Source organism: Athene cunicularia (genome assembly GCF_003259725.1).
Source record: "Athene cunicularia isolate RWA chromosome 5 unlocalized genomic scaffold, athCun1 chr5_part1, whole genome shotgun sequence".
NCBI classification, from domain to species: Eukaryota; Metazoa; Chordata; class Aves; order Strigiformes; family Strigidae; genus Athene; species Athene cunicularia.
Genome location: NW_020799101.1, coordinates 5,510,448 through 5,538,076, shown reverse-complemented (window position 1 = coordinate 5,538,076; position 27,629 = coordinate 5,510,448). Strand labels below are relative to the sequence as shown.

Below are 27,629 nucleotides of genomic sequence, written 5' to 3'. Positions count from 1 at the left end.
CTTCTGTCCCATGGTCCGTAAAATATCGAGGACAGGATCTTGCGGATCACGGGCTACTATGGATATTACCCGGGCTACTCCAGCCAGAAAAGTAAGGCGCCCTCCAGCCTCTCCCGGCCCATGGCGGGGCTGGAGGGAGAGGGAGGTGGTGGCAGAGCCCTCAGGGTGCCCATGCACAACCACCCCCCACCCCCCTCCCCAAATGCCCCCTCGGGGGGTGCGTGTGGGGGGCCGAGGGCAGGTCCCTGCCCCGCTGTCCCCCGAGGAGACGCGACGGGCCGGGGGAGCCCCTGGCTCTGCGGCCGGGGGGGCGGCGGTGCAGGAGCGCGGCTGGAGAGGAGGGGGGCGGCGGCGTTTCGCCGCGTAACTTGGGCTCCCGCGGCTCCATCCTGCGGCTAGTTCTCAGGAGGGGTGCGGGGACCTTTCGCTGTCCTTTGGAGGTTTATTTTTTGATTTCTGTTCCCCCTCCTCTACCGCCCACCTCCGCGGGGTGCGTGTGTGTGTGTGTTTGCTGACCGGGTGCTCCGCGCCGCACCGGGAAAGTTTCGGTCTCGGTGGGTCCCCCCGGGCGGCCGCTTCAGCGTGAAGCTCCTGGATTATTCATCTTTCTCACAAAACTAATCAGATTTTTCCAGAAAAGTGGGGAGTTACCGAGGGGTTTTCCTTCGTGCCATTTTAATATGAGACACTTGTGGTTTTAACGGTTCAGTGTTGGTTTGGTTTTTTTTGGTGTTTTTTTTTTTTTTTTTCGGGGGGGGGTTTGCTTGTTTTTGTTTTTTCCCCCTTAAAAGAAACAGCTGAAATGAAAACAGTCGGTCCTTGCAGAAATTCACTGGGTTTGCTTTTGAAGTTTTTAATTAGGAGCAGCGGGTTTCTAGCAGCTGGGAGAACCTTAGAGGGTTCCTCTTGAAATCGTGTCTGTCCCAGTGCTCCGTAGAGCTATTTAACAGTGAAAGTTACGCTAATGAAAGAAATGATTCATTCTTACCACCGAGGAAATGGTTGTATTTGGGGTTTATTGTCTAACAGTTGCCTTGCCGTTTGCCACGCGCCACAGCTTAAAACACAAAAGGGGAATAGAGGCAAAGTTGGGGGGGAAGGAAAGGCAAAAAAAACCCCAAAACCCCACCTTAGCGAGGTGAGCATGAAGGAGCAGACTTTCGTCTGTGTATTTAAACTCTCCTTGGATCAGAGGAGGTGAACTGGTTTCCCGAACAGGCAGTGCTGTACACTCCAGCTCTAACACTACAATAAACCAAACCACAATTAATAAACTGCTAGTATCAGACAAACATGTCTGTGGGCTTTTTATGATGGAGGAAAGCCATGTGTTCAAACAAACAAACACAAAAATCCCTTATGTAACGATCAGCTGAAGAAGCCAACAGTCAAGACCAGTGGCTTTATTCAGCTGTCATTTTTAGCATGCTAACAGCATGACAGGTGTTATTGATTATTTATTTGACGAGGTCACTTGGTTTGTCTATAGTCAGAGGAATTGGGAAGAAGCTTAGAACAATCTGGAGGAATGAATGTGTGAAAGTCCAGGGACTATTTAAGGCTGAGCCAGGTGAGACCTGTATCCCAAATTCTGCAGCAGGTCCAGAGGATCTCTACAGAGTCATCTACCAGAGAAGGATGAGGATACTGGCTTAATACTTTTTTGCAAGTTTGCTTGAGTGGCAGAATGCAAGTTTTCAGGCTGCAGCAACACTCCCACTCTCTATCAAAATGTAGACCTGAATTCACTGTTGTCAATGCAAGTGAGTGGCTCTGCACAGGTGCATTGGGGAGGCCAGGTGAGATCAAGCAGAAAAGCTTTCCTAGTCCAGGACCAGGTTTTGCAGATGCTACAAACTGCATCTGCTTAAAATTAGATAAAGCCTGTGGGGAGAGGCATGGCTTTTGAAAGTGCAGACTCTTGGGATTTTATTGTAAATCCCCCAGCCTTTTGTACCTTTGACAACTGGGTGCTGAGGCAAAACAAAAGTGATCGGTGTCTCTTCTTTTTGAAGAAAATAAGTGAAATCTGTGGTCATCATGCTTAAAGAGGAAAACTGGAATTGTGTAACCTAGAGATACCCCAGTACTTAAATGCCCTCAGGTAAATGAAAAGCATGCACCCCTTCTAAGCCATGAACACTTTTTAAAGCAGTCTTCCAAGTTTTGGAACCACCATCATAAATTTTGGAGTGCTTGCAGTTGGTGAATGACTGTCTTACCCTTGTGGCTTTGTGGTTTTGGTTTATAAAGTGCTTTAATGTGTTAGAATTTTCACAGAGATGTTCTGCCCCTACCTGGGGAAAAAACAGGCATCTTTCAGGCATCTTGAACGTACAGCCTCTTGGCACTGAGAGTCACTCGGAGATCCTGGCTTGGAGTTTTTACTCTATTCCTGTGTCTAGGCTGAAGTATCACCTTGAAGTGGTGTTGCTTCAAAGTGCTGTTGACTGACAGTTCTAATCATAGCTAATTGTTCAGTACAGCTACAGCACTGTCAAATTGTAAACACTCAAGGTGAGAAGTTTGTACAACTAATTATTAACGTACTTGATACCTCAGCTTATTTCAGTGGGGACATGATGTTTGTCACTGCTATCCAAATACAATTTTAGTGCAAATAAACAATGCTGGTGCCTTTTCCTGGAGAACAGTGTGCTGGTGGCTTGCTATGTGCTCAAAATTTCAGGTAGATTGCATCCCTATCCTCCTCACTGGCAGAGGAGCCGTTGTCCTGTTGTGTGCCCAAACCTGTAGCACATGCAGTCATCTGCTTACATTGTCACCTTGCTCCTTGCCCGGGTCTGAAGGGTGCCTGAGGAAGCGGGCAGCTGAGGATGAGCTGTTGTCCCCAGGATGGCTTTGTGCTGTCTGCTTCTTGGGTACCCCTTGGGTCTGATCAGAGAGCTGGCCAGGCACCAGGTAGGGATGCGATTTCGATGATGACAGCCTGCTGATGGTCACCACCTTCCTTGAGGCTCCTCTTTGTCCCCAGCCTGCTCTGCCCAGCTGGGGACAGAAAGATTTCGCTTGATGAGGAAAGGTGAAGGCAGCAGGTGGGTGACTGCTGTTCTGCTCGCTCTTGGAGGTCCTGGAAAATGGCAAGAAAAGCCCAAGGCTCTGTGAATTGAGCTGGTGATTTTCATCCCTGCCTTAGTGGACTAGCATGTATTTCATGGTTTAACAGGAGCTCATGCCTATCTTTCTGTGTGTGAAGGCTTAAGGACTGCTCACAAGTGGTCATGAAATCTATGTCAGAGACCTGTAGTCTTCAAGAGCTGTTATGAAGAACTGCAGTATTTTCTAGAGGCTTTTGCTTCATCTTCTATATTTGTGTGCACTAACCTACTTCAGACTTGGGAGTGTGCCTATGATGGGTCTTTTGTTAATTTTAAGTTGGGTACTCTTATAATTTTATTTATTCTTAAAGAAGAGCTGTTAGAGAAGGAAAGTAACTTTATTTCTAAGTCATCTGATTAAGCAGAAGGATGTATTGGTCTGGTACCCGCATCCATGTATACTGCAAAAAAACCCATATCCTGCATAAGACACGGGAATTGGAGCGAGATATGATGGGTTCCTCACACTCCCCTGCCTCTGTTGCTGAGAGGAAAAGGGCCCTTCCTGATCCCAGTCATCCTGTACCTTTGGATGCATGGCTTCATCCCTTAATTCCTGCATTTAAAAGGTACAAAGTATGTATGAGGTCTCTGGCTCCTGTGGGAAGGAAGAGGGGCTGTGTATCTCTTCCAGTAAATTTCTTCAGTTACTCCATGATTTCCCAGGGCACGGTGATGATGTAGAACAGAGGCTCCAGCCTTTGCCCTGGGGCTGCAGATGGTGCTCCCGTGTTCATGACCCCTTTGGCTTCATGTTTCAATGTCTGCATTTTCATTTGGTCTGATCCAGCTTTTCCATCTTCGCAAACAGTGGCAAACCTTGTTCCCTCTCCTGATCTTTGTCATAACTTCTCATTCTTCTCTGACTTTTTGTTGGTAATACAATCATGTATAGTGTCTCCAGTCTTTATGTATGGGTTTGTTGGTTGTTTGGGGTTTTTTTCTTTTTTTTTTTTTGCATTCCAACTGCCACCCCATCTGCCTTTCATCTCAGTACTGAGAGCATTTTTACTTTCACACTACAAAGTTCCTCTCCTTCAAGTCTGTCCTAACACCTTTTCTGTGCCTTCCACTGAATTAAAACTGCTCCAGCCAAACTTTCTCATCTCTAATCTTCATCAGCTTCACCAAGTCCACCTCCAAGTCAAGCAGTTTCTGCCTGTGCAGTGTCTTTTTGATGGAGCTCTTTCCACCATCCACAAAGTCGTATGTCTTGTCCTGGCTCTCAGCATCGCAGATCTGCATTTCCATAATGCTGTTTTCTAAGGCCTGGACAAGAACAGCATAACTGTACTGAAAATGCAGTGGCTGCACTTGTTCTCCTAGCTCTTCACGTGGGCCATCACCTTCTCTTTTTCATCATGCTTGGAGGGCTTCTCTTATAATGTAAAGTTTATTTCTACCCTTCTGGCATCTCTCATTCAGATCTGGAGGGTTTGATTCTCACCACAGCAGGCCGTGAATGCCAACCTTCAGCAGGCACTTGCTAGACTTCCAAACGTTTGTACGTTGTCCCATGCTGCTTCGAGCTCTTCTTCCCCACCAGACTTGCCTTGAAACCCTGGAGCTGCAGTTGTGTAACTGCTCTTAGAAGCAGAGTGTGGTGCCTCGTGTCTGTGCAGCAGTGGGACCATTGACTGTGGTACTGGGTGATCAGTACGGGGGTTACTGGTACTGGGTGACCACCCCTCTGGTGCAGCTGCATGCTCAGGTGTATCTGCTGGGGAGCTGGAGAGCCCTTACAGCAGTCTGTCCTTAGTGGAGCTTGGCACCTGGGAAGCAATGCTGAACCTGGCCTTAACAGCACAGTCGCTGTAGAGAATAACCTTTGTGTCTTCTCACTTCCCTAGAACAGCTCAAGAAAGGTTTTGTGGTTTAATTTGGCAAGTTAAGCCTCAAGTCAGCAATCTGAATTTAAGCTTGCACTAAGCCACTGGGTTTTGACAATGTGTTTAAAGTTAAGTCCATGCTTAATTGCTTTGCTTAATAAGACTGGGATTACAGGTGTGCTGAGCCAGCATCAGTGGCTTGGCAATTTGACTCTCTTGCTCTCTGAGCAGAGTAAAAGGCTGTGGAGGGGAAATCGAACTCTGCAACGTTGGAGGGAATTTTCTTCTGGTTATTACAGCAGCTGTGCCAGCAGCTCTGCTGCAGTACGAATCACATGGCAAACCCAGAGTGTTTCAGTGCTTACTGAACACCGTGGCTTTCTGGTGGCTTATCACTTCCAGCGAGAGGAACAAAGTCTCAGTCGGTTTTACTGGAGGCACCCAGCTGCTTCTCCAGCAGCCCACAGAGCCCTCCATGGTTTCTCCATGCAGGGCACCACAATGGGAGAGACTGGGAAAGGAGCAATTGAAGAAAAGTGCTTTGAAATTTTTGGTGGATGAGGCTGGTTTCATCGAGCTGTGCTTGAGAGTGTCTGGGAGGGAGGCAGTGGTGTCTGAATCAGCCTCTGTGTGAGCTGAAGTCTTAGGGCTGCTTTGGCTTGTAGTGGCTGTGGCAGCTGCCCCCATGCCACCTAGTTTTGAGTTGAAAGGATTCCAGATACAGGCCTGGGCTGGAATAAACTTTATTTCAAAACCTTTCCTTCCCTGCTGGACAGGGATTTTTTCCATAGGAGCATTATCGCTGGCCCTTCTTTTTGGGAGGGTGTCCTGTAGTGGGGGCTGGATTGCAAACTGTAGATTTAACAATCCTTTTCCCCACCAGCTCTGGGGGCAGAAGTGGATGTCACAGCATGGGATGCAGTCCTGTGGTAGTTGCTTCTCATCACAGGCTTTTGTCTCCGTTCAGGAAAAAAAAAAAAGTATGGCTGTGTATCAGCATTGGTAGCAGTAACTTAAGAAGTAATTTCTTTCAGCAAAACAGATTTTATAAATATTCCTTTGCCCGCTAATTTTGGCAAGACCAGCTATGTATTTTTTTAATGGAGTAGGGCCAGGCTTTGTGTGGATTTCTGTTGTGCTGGAAGGGTCAAGCCAGAGCCTTGCACTTGGGACCTGCCCTTCACCAGGGGACATAAAATGTTTTAGAGGATGAGGGGTCTCATTAGCCAGCAGCAGAGGGAACAGGGTCAGTCCTTGGCCTTTTGTCAGGGATTAATTTGGTGGTTTGGGGTCAAATCCCTGGGGAGCTGAGCCATGAAGTTGTGGTACCTGAGTATGCCATGCATGAGGGGGCAGTTCTGCACAACCAAGGGCAGCAGGGATGAATTTAAAACAAGAAGGGTACCATGGGGACCAGGGCCATGGACCTTTGCAGGAGGGGACTGATCGAGCTTGGCTTGCATAGGCTAGCCAAGATGGGAACATGGCTGCTGCTGCTCCAAATATATCTTGGGAGGATAAACAGGGAAATGTAGGAAAGAAGAGTTTTATTTAAACTGAAATGGCATGTTGGCACGCAGACAAATGGGTATGAACAGGCCATGAATAAATTAAGGCTGGAAATTAGCAGAAGGCTGAAATTAATGGCCAAAAAGTCTCTCCCAGTCTTATGTATCTAAATAAGAATTATTTCCCAAGCTTTAAAGATGCCTCATGAAGAAGTTTGCCAAGATTTTGAGAATAATGACTCCGCTTTGGCAGGGAATAATAGAGACAGTAAGGTGGGGGGGAGGGATGTTAATTTGCCAGCTATTGTGCAGAACAAGCCATAATGTTTGCTGGTGCCATCTCTTCCTCCACTGGTGACTGCACAGAAGGTCTTACACTGAACCTGGCCTGGTGCTAAGGTTGGTAGAGGGGCTTTCAGTAACTTGGTAGCTTTCTACGTGTGCTCTCTGCTTGCTTCTCAGTTCCTTTACCCTCCTGTGCTCGTTTGCTTCAGCTCTTCTTGCAGAAAGACTTCCTTGGTGTCTGGCCCCCCAGGTGGTAGCTGGGCTGTGCCTCGTGCTCCCGGGTGACATGGCTCTCTGGCAGCCTGCTGCTTCACCTCACTCGCCCCCGTTCACCTGAGGTGGCTTTAAGCTCTCTCAACTTGGTGTCATTCTCCTTTCCTTGTTTTTCCTAAGAGAGTTGCTGCTGCATACAGCTCGTTAAGAAATGACCTGGGTATACCATGAGATCCTGTCACTCTGCTGGAGTGCACAGAAGAGGTATCCCTCATTTTGACCCTTCTTCCAGCACTCTTGCATTGTCTTCCTCATCCACTCAGGCAGGCAGCTGCTTATTTGGTCTTAGTTAAGTGTGGTAGAATAATATCCCAAGGCGACAGATGGTTGTGAGCAAACTTTTATCCTTCCAATGTTTATGTTCACTTTTTTTATTAGTGGTTTTAAGAGTTTGCAATTAGTTCTTCTGCACATTTGGCACTCGATGGGCTTTTGCTCAGCTACCTGCATGGGGATTCACCCATGAAAGTGAAGTGCAGTTTCCTGTTTGTTGAACAACTGGTACCAGGAATTTTTTCATGCAAACTTGATGCTGGATGATTGCAATCATGAATAATGAAAATGCCTGCAAAGAAAAATCAGTGCCTCTTTGTGGCAAATGTGGGCTGGGGGTGAAATTCTTAACCAGCTGGTTAAATTATTCACCAAAAGTAAGTGGACCAGCTCTATTTAGTAAGATTAAAAATCTTTTCTTGCAATAAGGTGAAGCTGGATTCCCTGGCAGCCTGCAGTTTGGGCTGGCCCTCTGCAGAATGGAAGATTTCACTGCACAAAGATGGAATCTGTAACATTATGTCTAGGTAATAACCAGGGTATGGCTTACACAGCGATGGCAGAGCTGTGAGAGCATCCCAGGTACTTTGAGTGCCAACAGTGAATTCATTCAAAGGCATGCAGTATGTGTTCACGTTACAGGCTCTCAGTGTATCTACCACGCAAAGAAGACCTTTCTGTAATTACTTTAAAAATATATTGATTCTTATTAGACGTCACTTGAAAGTACTGTTGATAAAATGGACTTGCACTTGCCTGAATTCAGCTGGGCTGGCCTGGGTCAGGGTAGCAGGGTGTGAGGGAGTGAGAAAGGTGTGTCTGCTGCCCTTTCGCAGAGGCAGGGAGAAGCCGGTTTGCTCCTGTTCTGGTTTTCTTATGAGCTAAGGCAAGGGGGTAGGATTCAGGTCTAGGGTGGAAGATGATGTTTCCTGCTGTTTCTGGTAGTCTTAAAGCTGTTTCTTGTCTCAGAGCTGTCCAGTCTGTTTTGTCTGATACAAGAAGAGCTCCCATACCTGTTTTGAGTCTTATCTAAGTTTCCAATTACATTTTTTGGGGGGAGGAAGGGAGAGACAAGCTCCAACATGGCAGCTCATGGGTCAGTACGACGCTACAAAAACAGTTCAACAAATCCAGTACTAGACCGGTCATAGACCAGGTAGCAATCTTTCCACCCAGGGTGAGAAAGAAATTGTAGCTTGAGGCCAACCTGGCAACTCTTATGGTTTCATTCCTTCCTGTTTCGGGCGTTTTGTGCTTGCGTTATGGCTGGGAAGTGGCTCTTATGGCACTGAAGCAGTACTGCTTGAGCAATTGCCTGCTGAAGCAAAATACAGTACATCTATCTCTCTTCCTGCAGAGGCTTAGTCTTCTGGGGGACATTTTTGATGAGGGCTAACACACACCTTTATTATTAACGGTGAAGTTGGAGATGCTGTGCACCTCACTAAAAAATAGTTTCCTACGGGGGACTGATTTTTTTCTTTTGTATGATTCATAAGAACACAACTGTGCAGGTCTATTCCAGCTAATGGGCATCATATACCCGAATGTCTAAGGACAATACTGAAACCATGTGCTGCTGTGCCAGTGTAAGATAAGTGTGAAACAGGGCTGGAACACATGTTCTCTATCAGAGTGCTCTGAGACAGCAGTGATTGTATTAGTTCACATGATGTGATTTATATTCAGCATCTGGAAGTAAGATGGCATAGTTGTTATAGTGCAGTTGTTAAGACCCTTTTCTTTTATACATCTGAAACCTGGGGCTTTTTAATCCTTTCTTAGACAAAGCTTGCCTTGTGGAGTTTGCGGTCCTGGAGTTGTGTGGGTGCGTATTGGGGTTCTTCTCTGCAGTGCCAGAAATAACCTGCTGTGTGACAGATTACAGGGGCTAGAATTTGTAGCAGCTTGTGTGCAAGTGGGATGCTCCGCAGTGCTCCACTAGAGGAAATTCTTCAATGGTGACAGCGTGGATGGTAGGAAGGGTAACTCTTCATGGTGTTTCTGTACCACAGTTTGGAATTCTATCTGAGGAGGATTGATTCTGCATATGAGAAAGCACTTAATCAGCTCTCTGTACCCAGTGAGGCTAACACAAAGAACAAGTGGAGAATAATTAGACTTAGCATTTACTGGGAAGATGGAAAGAAGAACACATCTGATGAAGTTTCCTAATTTTCTATCAATTCTTGCTTTCCAGAGTGGGATGGAATGGAAAAGAAGTGAGGAATTAGCTAAAAAGAAAACTTTAAACTTTTAAAGAACGTGTCTTCCAAGGAAGGAAGATAAAAAAAAAAAATCAGACTGGTGAAGTATCTGAAATGTCACTAAGATGCCACTTTTCATATGCGTTGAAAAAAGAACCTTGGAGTAAGGAACAAAAGACATTTTTCAGCTGAAAACCATAGTTGAGCTGTTGTTGGTGTGCCAAGCCATATGTGTCCTGTCGAGGTGATTCATCCAGTACAAGGCCTGCCTTCTGTCACTCTGCTTGGGGGACCCTTTGACAGTGGGCACAGATTTGGTGGTGGTTGTGTGCCACAAAGCTTGATGCTTGCGGGGAGCATTGAACTGACTTCAGTGTGCAGTTAAGTGCACAACTGTTGTCTGACCTAATGTTTTCACAGAGGTGTGGATCCAGGAATATGCCTTCTGAAGGCCACCTGGATCTCAGATGCGGACCTCACTGGTTGTTCAGAGGGCTGACTTGAAAGACTGAGGTTGTACTTCACCTGTAGATGCACTGCGGCAGGCGAAAGCAGTGAAGAGGCTGCTTACTGGGTTTTCCAGCTCATCCTGTTTGTTTCTACACATTCAGTGTTGGAAAGGAGGTTAATTAGATCAAATTAGAGCGACTGTATTTCTAGCTAGGGTCTGTGCAGTGTCTTTGTGCACATGTGCTTTGAAGTGAATTCAGAACAACTGTTTTGAGCATCCTCTTGAAGACAGGCATCCTCGGCTGTGGGCTTAGAGAAATCGGCTAGAAGAAGAGATGTCTGTCTGTGGGCAGACTCTAAAGAACTTGCTTAAACTTAGCTATTCTGCACAGATGCAGCAGTGGCCTTTCTGAGAGGCAAAGTTTCTAAGGCAGGCACCTGGAAATACCGCTCTGGTGAGTGTGTACATAAGATTTAATTGCAGTGCTATCAAGTTTTGTGCATGTAACTTTGAAAATGTACCCCTTATTATTGGTGTAAAACATACAGTGTAGTGAAGCTTCATAGCACTTTTTGGAGACAAGACATTTCTTGTAGTTTACTTCTTTAAGAAGGCAAACAAAACGGGAGATGCAGCTCTCAGATTTATCCGAAGCAGGGGCATGGAGGGTAGAAGAAATCCATCACTATCACTTATGCACGTTATTAACAGATGTTGGGTTTGGTCTCTTATTTTAGCTGGGATCTCAGATTTGCTGTACAAATAATAGTAAGGGACAGACTGCAGTTGTCTGGGTTCAGATTTACTTCAACTCCAAAGCTGCTCCCGGATGTGGGATGTTCACAGCTGAGGATGTTTTTAGTTTAACTGTAGACAAAAGTTAAGCCCTTTTTTAGGATTTTTTTGATGAACACAGCTTTGCAGAACAGTGTCAAAATTCTGATCATTTCCTATGCTTTTTTTTTTTTTTCTCACCATGGTGAAGCAGTCCGAATGGTATGTTACCTGGTGAAAGCTCACCTTAGAGCACGGGAGTCCTCTGGTAGTTTAATGACTGTTGCCCTTCACATCCTCCCTGTGGCTGAGGAAAACAAGTCATCCCATTTTGTTCGTGTTCCCCAAGATTTTGTTTCCCTGCTTGGGACGGTGGACATGTATTGCAGTTTAGAGCAACCTAAATCGCTAAATATCCCCCATGTTCATGAAGACAAGATTCAGAGATCTTCATTTGAGGCTTGTGGCCATTATTGCCTGTCACATTCAGGTATTCAGAAGCGGGTCTGTCTGGAAGCCAGCTGGAGTAAGACTGCAGTTTGATCTGAGTATGTAGGTACTGGTTCTTCCACTGCATTTACACTTTCACTGTGTATTTCAGTGGCTTAAGCCGTTCTCCTTGGTCCTGACTTGGTCCCTTTTCATCCAATCAGTCTCCCTGTGTCTGTGCCATCGGACTGAGCTCCTTGAAGGGAAGATCTGAAATGAAATATATTTGGTGCCTTTGATGTGCAGAGCCATTTTTATAGGCTGCGAAGAAAAATTGTGTCTATGTATTGCCAAACTGAAGAATACGTGATTGCAGTTCCCAGCCTCCCTCTGAGAGCAGACATTGACATTATTCATATTCTATGGTATTTTTGTAGCAGTCTGTTAAGGTCTGGAAGAGAGTAAAAGGCATGATTTAGAAAGGAAAGAATAGCCCTGTGCATTGTGGTAGGTCTGTGAGGGAGCAGGTTCCTGCTCTTTGGAGTTGCTGCTAGGTCTCTCTTTTACCATGGAATAAATTTTTTAAGATGATGTTGTTTTGCTTAATGTAAGCACTTACTCCTTGTCAAACACATCTTCATATGCCCTGTTAGGACTTTGCACCTCATTCCTGGGTGTTTTAAAAGCAGATTACAGAATGTCTTGTAACTCGTCATTTGTTGTTTTATTTTAACCTGGTTTCTTAAGAAAACAAGGCTTATGTGAACATCATATCTCTGTCACTACTCCCTTCCCCTGTAACTTTTGAATCTTTTGGTGAAATCCAAGCAAACTTATCAGGAGTCAGAGAGCATGAAAGGCACGGAGCCTGATGGACCTTATAAAAACAGGTGGCCAGCTAGAAAAAGGGGACCCTCTTGGTTCTCCTACAGTGGGAAGGCTGTAGAATTAGCTCACTCCTGAAGGTGACACGTACTGCATAAAATTTCTGGAGTCTTACTGAAGATGCATCTATTTGACATCCAGGTTTGGGCAGTGATCGATGGGAGATGTGCAGAGAAGAGTATGATGCAGATTCCTGGTGTGCTTGCATCCTTCATTGATCTGTGTCTGGGGAATTTCCTGGTGTGTATATATATTTTAGTAGCTTTTGATGGATATTTCTTCCATGATTTTGTCTAAAAAGCAATTAGACACTGGAGGATCTTGGCGGAAGACACAATTCTGTAGGAAAGTGACTTTGTCTGTTTTGCTGGTGTAGAATTGCTTGTCTCTGTTGATGCTAGTTCTTTTGATATGGGTCTTCAGCTGATGAATGAGGGTAACTCCCATGAAGTCTGAGTCAGGTCCTCCCTGCCCTCCAATATATGTGGAGAAAGAAAAATAAAGCATTGGCCTGTTCAGTGTGAATAAACATCTTGTGAAGCTAAACACATCTTTTATTTTGTAATTCCTTCCAACACATGGATAAGTTACTAGCCTGGGAGGGAGATGTTGACTTCATACTCTTTGCTACTTCTCCAGGCTGTAGTGGGATACCAGGAGTCTCACAGGGCACACCTGCTTCTGACTGGGACTTGGAGATGATGCAGTAGAAAACATAAAATATTTCTACAGGGCAGTTTCAGGTTTTGGTTTGAAATTCAATGAATAAAAGATCAATTTCCAGAAAATCAGCTATTGGTAAAGGTCTGCAGAGCATTGTGGGTGATGGTTCTGAACCCTTTGCACTTTTAAAAAATGGAGAAAATGTAGTTGTTTTATTAAGGCTACAGAAAATGTTATAAAATATTCATGATGATCATCTCCTCTTATTTGAAATAATAAATCCAGGGTTAATTTTGTACTTGCAGAAAACTGGTGGCTGACTATTGGCCCTCTGTTTCTTTGCTGGTGTAATATCGAGATAATACTTAATATTTTATCTACTTTGCAAGGATGTTATTAGGCTCACAAATATGTCATGGCTCCCAGAGAAGGAACAGTAAGTTTCCCTTCTTTCTCCTGTGTGTTCGTGAGATAGAGGCTTCTGCAGTCATTTTGGTCATCCTGACTCCTTAAAAGCCCAGGGAAAGAAAACATTGCTTCACAAAAGGACTCATATAAAGCATAAAGGTTTGTCTGTTAGCAAATTTAATACACAGTGTAACTCAGCTTTAAAAAAGGCAATAAAGAAATGCTACCAGTTCTGTTAGTTTATTTTAAAGGCGAAGTTCCTAGAAATTATTTTTGTTACCTGTGCTGTCCATTGCATTGCTAGTTAATGACATTTCTGACCTGTGTTGAAAATTAGAATTTGACATTGTGGTGACCACATTGAACAAGGAAAAATGCCCCAGGGTTTTATAAATACTATTTAAAGCAACCTTCCTATGGTGGCATTTTATTATTCTGCTGTATGTGTTTTTGTTGCCATTTGCAATGAAATGAATGCTAGTTTTTAATATTGCCATGTAGCGACAACGTGAAGCCTTTTTAGTCACTGCTGCTGTGCAAAGTATTGTAAAGTCTGACATCCCTTTGAAGAACTGTTCTTAGCCATTGCTGCTATTTTTATTTTTGAGTTGTTCTCTGCTAGAATATTTTTTTTTTATTTATTTTGTCCTCACATGCCCTGAATTTTCAAAACACTTTCAGATCAGCTTACAACAAATCAATCGAGCTCTTCCCTCCTTCTGTTCTTTTTCCCCACTCATTAACTTTTACTGGACTGTGCCTTCGAAAACCTAGTTGAAGGATAGGTTTTTTTTTTCCTTGAACTCAAAACACAGTCTTCAGAGAAATATCTGCCAGAAGCACTGACCTACAAAATCTATTAGGCTCTCCCCACTGGTGCGAAACTCATTTATGTAACGCTGCCGGATTGGAGGACTCTGCTCTGCTTTAGAGGTAAAATACAAAGTTCAGTCTTGCTTTCATAAGCATAAGTGCAAAGAAGTGGCTGATAATTAGATAATGTTTGCAAACCTATGGAAGATCTCTCCTGTTTTTACCTTACCAGCTTGCAGAGGTTCCTTGAGGGCAGAGACTGTTTGAGGGGGTTTAACAGCCGCATGCCAGCAGCCAGTTACTCTGGGCTGACTCTTGACCTCTGGCAGCATGATAGGAAAAACCCAGCTGAGAGCCCCAATAGGAGAGCTCTGAGAAGAGAGATGCTGAAATTTATCAGTGAAACTAATTTGGTTATCCCATTTCAGTGCTGTTTAAACAGAAAGTGCACAACAAGGGCAGTTGGGCACTACATGGATGGAGCTGGGTCGAGTACTCACAGCGCTGCTTGTGGTCCTTGCAGCGCCAGGAGAGGGCTGGATTGGAGCTACCCAGTGATCTGATGGGAACTGGGCAGTGACTGTTGCAGCTGGACAGCAAATCAGAGCTGACTTTCTCAGCTTTGGCAGAGAAGCCTAGATAGCTTGAGAAAAAGAGTAGTCCCAAGGCATGTTTCAGTTGCTTCAGTTTTCTTTGTTTTCCTGTCCCAAGATCAGACAGTGGAGCAGGGTTTGTGGTGGAGCCTTTGGGGTCCTGTGATTGATGGAGAGCTACAGCACTGGCAATTAATGACTTTGCTTTCTTGGCAGAGCCAAAGGATGTAGAGCAACTGGCCTCAGCTTTTTGCCATGTACCTTTAGTCTTTGGGTAGAGGTGGATTTTCTCTGCTCATGCTGTGAGTCATGTGGATGTCAGGCAACTCCCAGTTGGAAACCATGGTGCCAGGGCAGCTCTGTCCTGTGCTAGCCCTCATAAGCCTTGTGTGTGATGGACTCTAAATGGGGCCACAACTTGCTGATGTCTACCTGTAAAAGTCTGTGAGCACATCCCAGTAATTTCAGTACTGCTCTGAGAGAGCAGGATACAGAAAGAAGGAGCAAGTGTGTCAGCATTTACCATTTTTTCCATTGAATTTTTCAAAACTGTCCTTGTTCCTATGAAAAAGTTGTATGTTAACTGCGATCCTGTGTAACTTGTCAGTTGTGGTTGAGTTGAGAACAGAAGTAATTTGCATGGCATGCCCGAGAGAGAAATGTTTTTTCCCTCCATTTCTAAATAGAGTAGTAATTTAATGTAAGGACAGTCGGGATGCTTAGTCTTATTTAACAACAGAAATATAAACAATTGATTGGGAGCATGTCAATGGATAACTATAGATTTTATAAATTATTTGGTGATATTTTGATTTTGACTGTTACAGGCATAACTAGCCTGTAACTTACACTCTACATATTCTTTATAAATGTGCTCTTAATGTTCAGTTCAGTATCTTTGCTCTCTGAAAGATCTTCCAATGGTGGGGATGCAAAGGCATCTATGTGTGCTCTGTCAGAGCACAAAAGTTCAAGAAGCAGGGGGAAATAACACGTGTGCTTGGACAGGATCAGACAGGAAGGGCAACCAGCCCATAAATTTGAACTTGCACTTGTCTGGCGTTGACATGTGAGATGAGCAGAGAAAAAAGTTCTGGGTTTCCCTCTTCATCCATTTTTGGGGATTTTGGCCATGGTGACAGTTCACTCAAACCTTAGGCCCTGTTGGATGAGAAAAGTTAACGTATAGCAGTGCCTATAATCTTCACTACATAAGGTTATGAAGTGGCTAATATGATATCCAGCAGCTTTTCAGCACTTGATCTGAGTGAGCAAGGAGCTGCTCAGAGGTGGATTAATTGGGAGTGCAGCCTTTGGTGAAAATCTGGACCAAGGCTGACCTTTGCACCTCTGGGTTGGTGAAATGATGCCTTAATTCTTATGCCACAACACCTATTCTTACAGCTGTGCATGCCCTCATTTTATTTGTGGGGTTTTTAATTCCCTTTGACTTCCTTGCAAGTCATTATCTTTATCTTTTTGAAGAGAGATTTGAAAGCTGTGCATCCCTTCACTGCCATCTTACAGGGAGTCTTGGCATTTCTGAAGTGGGCTGGGGAATGTGTCCCAGACAAATTAATGAAGCTCCACATCATGAACTATCAGAAGGAGCTAACAGAATGTATTATGTCTGCTCTTTCTCTGACCTTTCATAATTGCCTCTGTTTATTCTATTACAAGAGAACATTTTAAAGTAATTGTGGAGATCGGATGTAAGTGTAGAACCACAGAGGTAGTCCTAAAACTTTACAAAATCATGGACAGGCATCCAAATTGTGAGTCAGTCTGCTATGATCATCTTTCTCCAGTGGGATATTGCCCAGGCTGAATAATGATTTGTTCCTCAAATGAAGTTAAATGGCAAAGAGCGGCAGAACCTGATGTGGTGGTTGATGTTTTTGCCATTGATTCAGATTTCAGAGTCAGAGAAAGTTTTGTCTGATTACGATGTTTGGGATTTTGTCATACTTAAAGAATTTTTTGGGGAGCTCTGAGGGTTGAGTGGTGGTCATCTAATAAGAGGATGACAAAACTGTCAGAGGTATGGAGAAATAACTAGTGTCTCGATGAGCAGGGTCACCTATATGGTTCTTAATTGATACACGTCTAATCCATTTTTAAAACATCAGTGGTGGAGATTGCCCATCCCTCCAACCAGTCTTTTCCAGTGCTTCACTTGCCCTTATTTCTTCATGGCTAAATCTCTCCTGGTGTAGTTCAGACCCAATACTTGTCCTAGTCACCTTGTGATTGGTCTCTTCCTCTGCAGCAAGGTCCTGTAGATCTCAAAGCCTTTTTTCTTGTTTGCCTTTGTCTTTACTAAACAAACCAAATTCTTCCACTCGTTCTGTATAGTCATACTTTCTAAAAAATTACCCATCTATTTTTTTTTTTTTTCTTCTCGACTCTCTCCAGTGAGCCTACACCTTTCTTAAAATCCAACTTGGACACAGGTCTTCAGTTGAAGTCTCACCAGTACAGCCTTGCAGGGAAAAATTACTTCACATTCTTGGTGTACAGTGGATTATCTATCTCACTTCTGTGCCTGAATTATTGGCAACAGTATAACAAGTGATGCAGCTTCAGCTTGGAGTTTCCTCCTAACTCTTCAGTCCTCTTCTAGGAAACTGCAGCTATTCCCTGAACTGTGCCCGTACAGCCGAGCCTTCACTGAAGTGGGAGTAACCTTTCACTTTTTCAAAGAATTCTTTTTTTCCAGGCACTTTCTTCAGGTTGTTAAAATCATTCCAGTTCTTCTTCTAATGTACTTGCAACCTTCCAGTTTAATATCATTTTAGACATAATGATTAAGCTCCCTGTTATGAAAATAACAAATGTTAAAAGGACCCTTCCTTGGCACCCTTCTGTTTGACAGTGAGCCATTGATAGCAACCCCTGGTTGGCTCCTGAGCAATTTTTCACCCAGTGAAACCGTTTCCTTGTCTTGTCATGCTGGGCAGCAGCAGCCGTACTGGCGTCAAGATCTGTAATGTCCCCTGTCCCTCTCTGTTCACAAACTCTGTTACAGAAAGAAGCAACATCAATCTGATGGGATTTAGTCTTGACAAACCTCTGACTGTCATTCTCCTGTTTTGTTGTTCTGTTTTTTGGTTTGTGGGTTTTGTTTTGTTTTGTTTTTTTTTTTGTGTGAGACTGATTATTTGGTCTGGTATTTTTATGGGAATGGAGGACACAGGCTGCCTGTTATACCTGGCTTCTCATATTTCCTTTTTATTCAATTTGTGCTTTTCCACTCTTTCAGAATTTCTTTTGCCTACCTAGGGTTGTCAAAGGTCCCTGTAGCATTTTTAAATGAAGTTCCCACAACTGAGACAAGTGTTTTTTTCCTGGATATACCAGACCAAATTGTTGATATGAAATGCACCCCTCTAGCTACAGGAGTCCCAGACAGATCTTGGTTGGGTGCCACCTCATTACTCTTCAGAATTTACTGTTCCACGGGACAGTGGCTGCTGAGCCACATTTAAGATACATTATTTCATTACTCTATCAAGAACTTAAAATTTATGTTAAGATGAAACTCTTAATTTTTCCCTATGTTTATAGATGATCAAGGGCAGAGCTTGGCAGATAACGAGACAGAATTTTTGGCAAAGTTATCAGTGACTTTGAAATGAACTTTGTAACTTTGTGATCTTTTTCTCCAGTATTTTGCCAGAGTTTTGCAAGTGAACTCAGCATATTGTTCGCAGATGGTGACGTTGTTAGATGTGTTATATGACAAGCAAAGGCTCAGGTGCCATTTGGAGTTAGATTTAAGTGCTTTGTAGATACCACCCTGACCTTTGCACAGGTTGAAAATTTCACCTATATCACGAATTATAGGAGGCCAAATGAATAGTGGTGCAGAAACTGTTTCAATATGAGAAGAAACATGTTTAATGGTCCCGATTAAAGTAATAAATTGTAAGAGTGTTTAGGAGATTGTCCAATCCAGGCCATCTAGCGTACTGTCTTTTGGCCCGAGGCCTTTGGAAGTCAAGAACAGCCATTAAAATAGCAGATGGGTCCATCAGCCAAACATCTCCTACTGTAATACTGCATGAAAAGGCTCTTGAGTTGGACCAAGAGTTGCAGCTGTGTCCACAGGAGGGCTGAAGGTTAAAGGGCTGGAATTCAAAGCTGGCCCATGGCTAAAAAATCTGAGCAGTGACTGGGGTAAGGTTAGAGCAGGCTGCTAGCAGACCTACCACGTGTATATTAGCTCCCACCTTTTGTAGGAGAATTTCCTTTCCAGCCCCTACCCACTAGAAATGGTCTCTGGGTGGAATTGCCTCCCTACAGCCACTCAGGGGAACGGGGAATGACAATTTACCTGTCTTAAAACCACTGTTTTAATCTTTGGAGACTGTAGCAGTGTGTGGTGTATGTGATATTTTTTGCTCAAGCTGTCAGCCATTTTTTTGTTTAAAATAAAAAAAATAAATTAAAAGCTGTAAATCTGTTTTTATAGCTAAGAGCTTGGTGTAGTTGTGGGGCTCCTGGAACCAGCATCTGAGAAATACTCCTGAATAACTGGACTCTCAATCTCTCCACCAGAAGTCTGTTTAACATGAGAGCCTCATTTGGCACAGCCTGTAGGAGATGCTGTAGGAAACGAAACAGGACATGAATCAAGTGACCTTTTTCTGTCATCCCCTCCCAAAGTCAGCCAGTCAGTTGCTTTCACAACCAAAACTTTGAACTTTCTGGCCTCTATGAGATGTCTGGCAGTGAGTGCCCCAGTCTCATTATGCCTTGTGTGGAGAAGCTGCCTTAAGCTGGCTGCCTGCTGACTCTTCTCCAGAACCATCTAGTTAGCTTGAGCCCTCAAGTTTGAGTTTGGCATGTCGGTGACAAACCCTTTGACATTCCCGTTGGCTGGAGCTGGTGGGCACAGGGCATTTGTGGTGTCATGGGGAATGGAGAAGCAGCTAATGAAAGGAAAAATCTTGTTCTCTGTTACACGACTAGAGAGGTATTGATTTGCTAGCGGAGTTGTTTGTGCGTTGGTTATTCAGCTGTAATTGGGGTTCTAGATCTGGAGTCCTGACTCAGGCAAAACTATTGAAATTAATGGGAATGTTTCCTTGAGTCAGGACTGCAGAAGTCAGCCCTCAGTCTTTTTTTTTTTTTTTTCTTCCCCACTGCTGCATTTTCTAGTTTGAATCTGCTTGCAAATAGACTGTACTTACTGATGCATAAAGTGAGTTAATTTTGATCTTGGCTTGTACTCATTTACAGGTGCTCATCTATCAGCTCTATGTCAGTAATTGTTTCTTTTGCCTTCTTCAGTGATAATTTCTGCAGATCCTAACTTGCAAACTAGAAAGAATCAAGCTGGGAGAGCAGATCGCTTGGGCTACGTTCAGGTTTTGTCTGCTGCTTTGTGAAGTATGTTTGTTTGAGTTTTTTGTAGAAAAGCAAACAGCTGACTAATAATCTTAAATGTTATATACTGTTTCAAAGTGATAACAGCACTGTTAATTTAATGATCACAGGAAGACAGGACTGTTGTGTGAAATTGGAGATTGTATCTTTGTTATTTTCTTTTATCTGCAAAAGCAAGAAAGCTTACTCTTAGTTCTTCTAGAGAAGCAATATGTTCTTATCTTAAACATGCCATGTAACATTAATAATTAATCACAAGGATTAAAAATAGAAATAAATATAGGGTAGTAATCTTGTGTCTAGATGAATCCTCTCTCCATTAAAAAAATACAGCATTACACCATTGTATATCTCGTGTGAGCGAGATCAAAATTAGATCACTGGATATTTAGGTACTCTGTCTGTGTTTGACAGTTCTTATGTCTTGATGCTTTTCAGAAGATTGTGCTGGAGTCTATTTATAGCACAGTTTTTGAGCATCTGACACAAAAGCACCTGTGGACAGTTGGAGCACTTTTTAAATACAGGATACACAGAGTTTGGTCAAGTTGGAAATGTTCTTCTGATACTTGTTAAGCTGTCACGTTCCCCTCCAAGATGTGAAACGTGGCCATTTGTGAGCTTAGATTCAGCCTGAACGACTGACTGGCTTACGAATAACTCCTTTACGCCACAGGAATTTATTTCAGGTTTACACTGATGTAACAGGGATCAGAGTGCTGTCCAGCCCTTGGATACACAAATACTACAGCAACAGGGATCAGTTTTAGAGTGCTTTGTCATAATGTGAAATTGAAATTGCCTTTGAACAAAAGCATGGTCTGCTATCTGTGCAGTCTGACTTTTTCTCGTTGTTTTGCTTGAGAAGAACATAATAAAATTAAATTGGTGTAATTGTTTGCTGCAGGGGGAGCTGGGTTGAGTGACTGAAATGTAACACAGAAGTTAGATTACCTCTTGCAATTCTTGTGGACTTAGATGAACCTCCTGGGGTGGCTGGTAAGGAGAAATGGAAACTTCCAGCTGCACACTTCCAGCTCTGTGGATAGTATTAACGATTTTACTCCTCTTATTAATCTGCCATACATTAAAGAAAACATGATAAATAAATACATCAAAGCTCTTAAATTTTCTACTCTGTGGGATTTCCCTAGTAGTCAATCCAGTTCTAGTTCACCCAGATCTAACACATCTGAACTGCCGACTGTGTCTGGTTGGAAAGCATGTGGGAGAAGAGGTTTTAATAAGGCCTGAAATGAACAAGTAGTGGAGCGTCCTAGATATCACTGATCCTCTGAGATATTTTTTAGTTTTTGTCATGACAACTGTGCCTTGGAACCACTCCTCAAGGAATCCTCTTCTCTCCAGTATTTCAGCTCCAGAGATCTCCTTTATGTGTGTGCTTTGTGGTCTACTGAGATGAAACATGACAGTGGAAGTTTAAAGTGCTTTGAGGCAAACTCTGCTTAACCTCTACTGCTTTTGGTGCTTACAGTCTGCAGGAATCCATGGTACCATCAGAGAAAAGCTACCAGAGCAATCCTACCAGGACTGGAAATTTCCTGGCAGAAACACAACCTGCGAAGGACCTCCAAAGTTGCTGGTTTTCACCCAGTAGTATCACAGGCAACCAGTTTTATATTATACTTCCTTTGGAGGCAGTCTACTTGCTGTGAATCATGAGCTTTGGTTGTCTACTACCACCACTGGCATCCTTAGATTTCAGTGACGTTTGAACGAGGGAGCTGCTTATCTGGTCAGACTCCCTTGACCGAGTTTGCCTAGCGGCTGGATCAGCTGGCTCTGTGTATGTGTTCTTAAAGCTTTGTGACCAGTAGATGTTTTTAAGGCCAGAAGGGACAGTTAAGGTTGACTAATCTGACTTCCTTTCTTTTTGTGTTATGTTATGTGTACAAATATACATTATTATATAATCTAGCATTTAATATATAAACCAAAACACACACATAATTTTAATGCATGTGTGTTAAAACCATTGTCTAGCCAGTTAATGTTTCTTTAAGCTATGAGAAATCCTTGGAGGGTCGGGGTAGTCTCTGACTGTAGCTGGACTCAGAGCCTCTGCATCCTTAGCAAGGGAGTATGAGATCTCTTCATCAGGCTTGCTGTGATCTCGGACACTGCGCCTCACTCCTGGCCTTCCATGTTTGGACATAAATTGGTCAGTTCTTGCTTAGGGGAAAGTCATTTCAAGCTCAAAGTGAATATTTATAGATACCAATCAATGAAAAAGGGAGTACAATTATTTTTAGTCATGTGAGCACACGCAAACTGTTTTGTAGTGTACAGGCTTGTTCTAACGCTTTATCCTTGCTGTGTGTCCTAGCTCAAGCTCATGTCAGTGGAGCTTGCCTGTAAGTGACGAGCTTTTAGCAATTAGATTTGACCGTAATTATATGCTCCAGTTGACAGACTGTCTCTGAATGAAGTTTTGATTTTTCATATTCTAAATATCAAAAAGGACCCGCCTTGATGAGAAATTCTAGCTACCTTTGCCAGTTATTCAAGAATAACACTGTTATTCAAGAATAACAGTGGCAATCAGGGGAGATCTTTACCCCAGTGGAAACCCACAGATTTTACTGGAATTGCTGGAAGTTTATCCTGGTGCAGTTGAGAAAATCTGGCCCGTATGTGTGCTCTTCCTAAACATATCTTACATGTTTCAGTCAATGCATCATATTCAGAGCATAAAATCATTAAAACAGAAAGAAACATAAAATCCGAGAAAGCTGTGCAGGTTCGCCAATTTTAATTTTTAATTTCACTGACCTTGACCAATACAAGTTCTTCTGTCACCCTCAGTTACTTTAACTTTTTCTTGCCCTTAATCCTCTAGTGTTTGTAGGAGGGATGTGTGTATGTGTGTTGGTGGATGCTCAGCAGGTATGGACCTCCCAACTAAAGTCAGGATGGTGATGGATCTCTGTCCATTGGGTTTTTTATTCGAATGTCTGTTCACAATGAAAGGAAAAAAAAAAAACCACACCCCACATCAAAACCACAGAGGATTTCTGAAGTTTTTCTCTGGCTGTTCTGTCTTTGATCAGTATAAATCCAGGCTTGTAAGATTATTTCATCATATTTTTTTGCCCATTTTGCATACTGCATTGCACATCCATCCAGGATAAGAACAATGCGAGGATAACTCCAAGTATCCAGCTGTTTGTTTATAATAGAAATTATCGTGCGATACTGAATTAATTAGTTCTTAATGCGAATGAGACTGATTTGTATAAACACTTGGAGAGAAAGGACAGAGTTAGGGAAATTAATTGGTTATGATAAAATTAAAAAATAAGACTAAAAATGCTTTATAGTTTTGCAACACAGTAAGCTTTTTTTTCCCAGCACTGCTAATATGAATTGTTTAGGAGTTTTTATAGAGGACTGCATTTACTTCATGCTGTCTGATTAGAAGTTTTGGCCTTTGTATGTTTCAACTTGGTATGTTTGCCAAGCACTCTTATTACTGCAATCAATTTAAATTTTCAAGATTGATGATCCTGACAGAAGCCATTGGCACATCATGTGATCCTGGAAGCTAAAAATACCATTCTCTATGGGACTTACTTATTTCATGCTTCAAAGCCTAAGAAATGTTTGTTTTAAGAGAGAAAACCCAGCATTTGCACATTGTGTGATACCAATAACTTACTGAAGGAAAAATACCTGGTGCTTTTCATGGAGTCTTGGGAATACTTTGTTGTTGCAGTAACCAATTGTTATTTGTTTTATAGAAGTGCCTGAAGCCTCCAGTTGGAATCAGGGCCTTATCCTGCTATACACACACACACACAGAGAGCGAGAGCCAGTGTCTGTATACAGAAGAGCATCCCCTCTATTGAGGCACTAAAAGGTGAGATTAGGAAGGAGGCTGGGGCATAGTCACAAACCTCTCATCAGCAGGGATAGGAAGAGGACCAGCTCTAATCCATGCTGCCAAGCTTCAAATCTTTGTTACCTAAATGGTGTTGCCCTGCCTCAGATATAGTAGCTGAAAGATAGCTGTAAGAATTGCACTGAGTCTGCCCTGAACTGTGACTTTTCATTTTAAAGAGTGTGTTTTAGAGTGTCTGCATGGCCATCTAAACTTTTGCTTTGGCCTCTTTTGAGGTCACTTGGCTCCATCATTCACTCTGTGTGTGTGTGTGCAGGTGAATAGAAGTGGAATACTTAAATTTTGACTGTTGAAGTCTTTTGCTGCAGTGGCTCTGTGCTTGCCTTCCTGATCATGATACAAAATGCCTCTGAGAACTTTAAAATCTGCCCTCTGTTGTGCAACACTCATTCAGAGCTAAGGAACCTGAAGAAACTCTGTGCTCTGTGGGCTTGTTCTGTTTGACTGGCCTTGCATTGGGATTAACCTTTGCAGTAGCTACAAGCTACAGTCTCATCTTCTGAGAACCTCTAAAATTGTTCCTTGTGTCTTGCTGCCCCAGCTGGAGGTAAACATAACAGTGAGCCCTAGCAGCCTGTTTCAAAGGATCTTGCAAAGGGGATAGAGGCAAAATCTGCAATGTAATACAAATGATACTATAAGGGATAGTGTCCTCCAAGTTGCAGCTTGGGAGGTTCATTTGGGGAGTGTTCACTAGAGGCAGAGCTGTACTGGAGCGGGCTGTCCTGAGGAGCGGTAGAAACTCCATCCTTGGTTTTCAAGATTCAGCTGGCTAAAAGCCATGGCTGACCTGAGCTAATATTGGCCTTGGTATCACATTGACTAAGAAGCTGGTAGGAAGGGACCTTTGAATGTCTCCAACATTTCTGTGTCTGTGTTGCAGAACAGCTGCTTTTTATAAATAACTTAATAACAAGCAGTGTTTAATTAAGTGCCCAGCACTGTGGGTTTCTAGCAATATCACTGCTGTTATTGAGAGACAGTGTGTTTGTGTTGTGGTGTGTTTTTTTCTAATTTTCACCTACTTCTTTCTGCACAGGGAATTGGGCAGCAGGGCAGAAGAGATGCTTCTGTATCAAGAATATATTCTGTAGGCTTAGCTTTTGCACCTGGCTTTGTGTGAGTACACACTTGCACCCAGAACAGTAGGATTCAAACTGAAGCATTTTTTTTCTGTTTGTCCTTCATGACTGGAGAACTGAGCTTGACTTCATTCTTCACAGTTGGAGTATTTTCTTTACTTGTGTTATTCCTTGTTCCAACAGTATTTGTGCGCCGTCCCGAGATGAGAAGTTTCAGATACGATGATCTGTCATCTTTCAGCTCCATAAATCTAAGTTCTTGGAACTGTGTAATGTGGGAAAGCATGCATGATGGAAGAACTACTCTTGAATTGCTTGTATGGGAGCTGCCTTAGCAGTCCTAAATGCCCCAGCAGATTAACTTGGAGCTGTGTACTAGTGGGGTGTTGTACTGTAATCCTTGGGGGGAAGACTTGACTGCTTGCTGTTGTGTCCACTCCGCTGCTGTGACTGAAGCAGTATGCAAAACCTGGGCTTTCCTTCCTCTTCAGAAGCAACCATAAGAAACCTTTCTTTTCCCTTTGTCATTCTGGGCCGTTTTGTGACACCTAAGTGTTAACTTAGTCTTGATAGAGCCAGGAGAACTTAAGGCTGATATGTTGAAGATGAGGAAGTTGGAGGTAAAGTCTGATGTGAGTAGCTAGAGGGTTACTTAAAGAATTACCTTGTATAGTGAAGCATTTGATTCAGCACGATTATCCTGGCAGGGACTTAATATAATTTGCAAGTGGTAAGAGTTCTCTAATGGAATGAACAAGCACTCGAAGAACTAAACAAAAACTTGCACTTTGGGCATGAGCAGGTGTTCTCAGTCCTGTTCTCTTGTCTTTTAGAGGATGTTCTGTGCAAACAGTATCTCAGGAGTGCTGGAAAATCTGGGAGATAGTTTGCTCTTGTATGTGAATGTATTCTCTTCCTACAAACAGCATGACAATGAAAAAGGAATTTTTGTAGATGGCCTAAGGAAAACCTTCCTTGCAAAGTCTAATAAGGATCAAATTAGAGAGAATAAGATTTGATTAGCTCCAGAAAGGCCAGCTTCATAGGACTAATCCTTGGCTTTTTTTTTTTTTTTCCCCCCTTAAACTACTTAGTCGTCAGCCAACGGTATGATTGTTTTCATCTGCTGGAGGCAGGAAACAAATCAACTGAAGTATTGAGCAAAATACTGTCATCTTTCCTTCCATATTCATCTCTTTGGCGTGAAGCAAAAGAAGTTAAAACCTTGTAACATTTGTTTGGGTATGGCCTTTGGTGATGAAGAGTCCCACTATAATGGATGCTGCAAACTGTGCTAATTAAATCAAATGTGTCTCCTCCAGTGAAAGTTATTCACTCTCCATCTAACCACTTCTTAAGTCTCTACTTTGGAGATAAATATAAGTCTGAGCTTGTTCGAGAGACCCTGTCCACTGCCCTGAGGGGTAACGTGTGAGCTGGGTGAGGAGAAGGCTAGTGTGTGATCTCCAGGGGTGGAACAGGAACGTGCCTTGTCTGGGTGCATGGTTTAAGGCTAAGTGTTCCTCACATGGCCAGCAGTTGTTTTCCAGGATAACTTTTAGAAAGGGTTTTAGGTCAGCTGAATAAAGAACTATGAGTGCTTGGAAACTGCCACAGGAAGAGGTGGTGGTTTTAGGGTTGGAGGTGTTTGTGGTGGGGTGTGGGTTATTTTTTGTTTGTTATTTAAAAAATTTGTTGGGTACCTTTAACAATGATCTTGAAATTCTGTGTAGGATGAAATTCGACAAAGGCAAATACATAGATTTTTAACTGGTTTTGCTTAGCTTTTTTGCAGAGCTTTGGCTTAATTTATCAGTAAAAGAAGGTTTTCCTGTCTTTCTGCATTCTATTATTATTTTGTCTGTAAGAAGCCTTTGATAGTGAAAGGAGTGAACGTTAACTATTCCTAATTCTAGCAGCAGAACCTGCTCCTTGCTCTGTAGCTGAGGCACAGCAACTGAATAAGAGAACCTGATAGAAATATATGGGCTCATTTAACATTCTGGCAATTTGAAGCAGACAAAGTTCATATTAAATTTACTTTGTCCCCTAAAAGATCAGCTTGGTGAGACATGCCCTTCAGGGATAAGATCCTCTAATCATAAATAAAACATGTACTTTCCAAGGAAGGCAAAGGAAGGAAACAGAACTGAAAGATTCAGCAGTAAATTAAGACTATTGCTTTAGTTTTCCGTGCTGCTTTTCTCCTTAACACTATTGCTGTCAGTTTTGGTTGATGTGGACAAAGGTTCTGTTTTTTTCCATCTCCTCCCAACTAACTTCCCTGATTTTTCCTTTATACTGATGTGAAATGATTTGGACTGTATTAAGTAGATTTTTTTTTTTTTTCCACCTCCTAGTATTTAATTATGCTTTTGTAGGGGTGCAAGAAAGAAAATTGAAATTTGGAATCAGATTACTAGTTACAGTAATTTCTCTTGCATCGTATTACTGCAGCTGCTGGATTTCTGGCTCTCAAACATCTTTATTATAGAGTAAAAAATATGTGAGTCAGGAATCAATGCCTTGCATAATCAATCAACCTTTCTCAGTGAGGTTCTTATGCCTTTGCTGGAATTCTGACAAAATGTTTCTTTATCAAAGATTAATTTTTTTCTTTCTTTAGGAAGATTGTTTTAACTGCTGGATGCAGATAATCTCCCATAGACTGTGAAACAGATACTAAGGTCAACACAAACCTTTGTGATTTGCACAGCTAAGCTG

The 27,629-nt window shown here is 42.8% G+C and overlaps 1 protein-coding gene across 1 annotated transcript in view; it reads left to right on the top strand.

The window, feature by feature from the left end:
- The first annotated feature begins 30 nt into the window (after window positions 1–30).
- The window catches only part of SLC35F4 (solute carrier family 35 member F4), a 126,973-nt gene continuing 99,374 nt past the window's right edge, over window positions 31–27,629 (top strand). The window contains exon 1 of the mRNA XM_026850009.1: window positions 31–91. The gene's annotated coding sequence lies outside the window, so the exon portion shown is untranslated. The remainder of the gene's footprint in view (window positions 92–27,629) is intronic.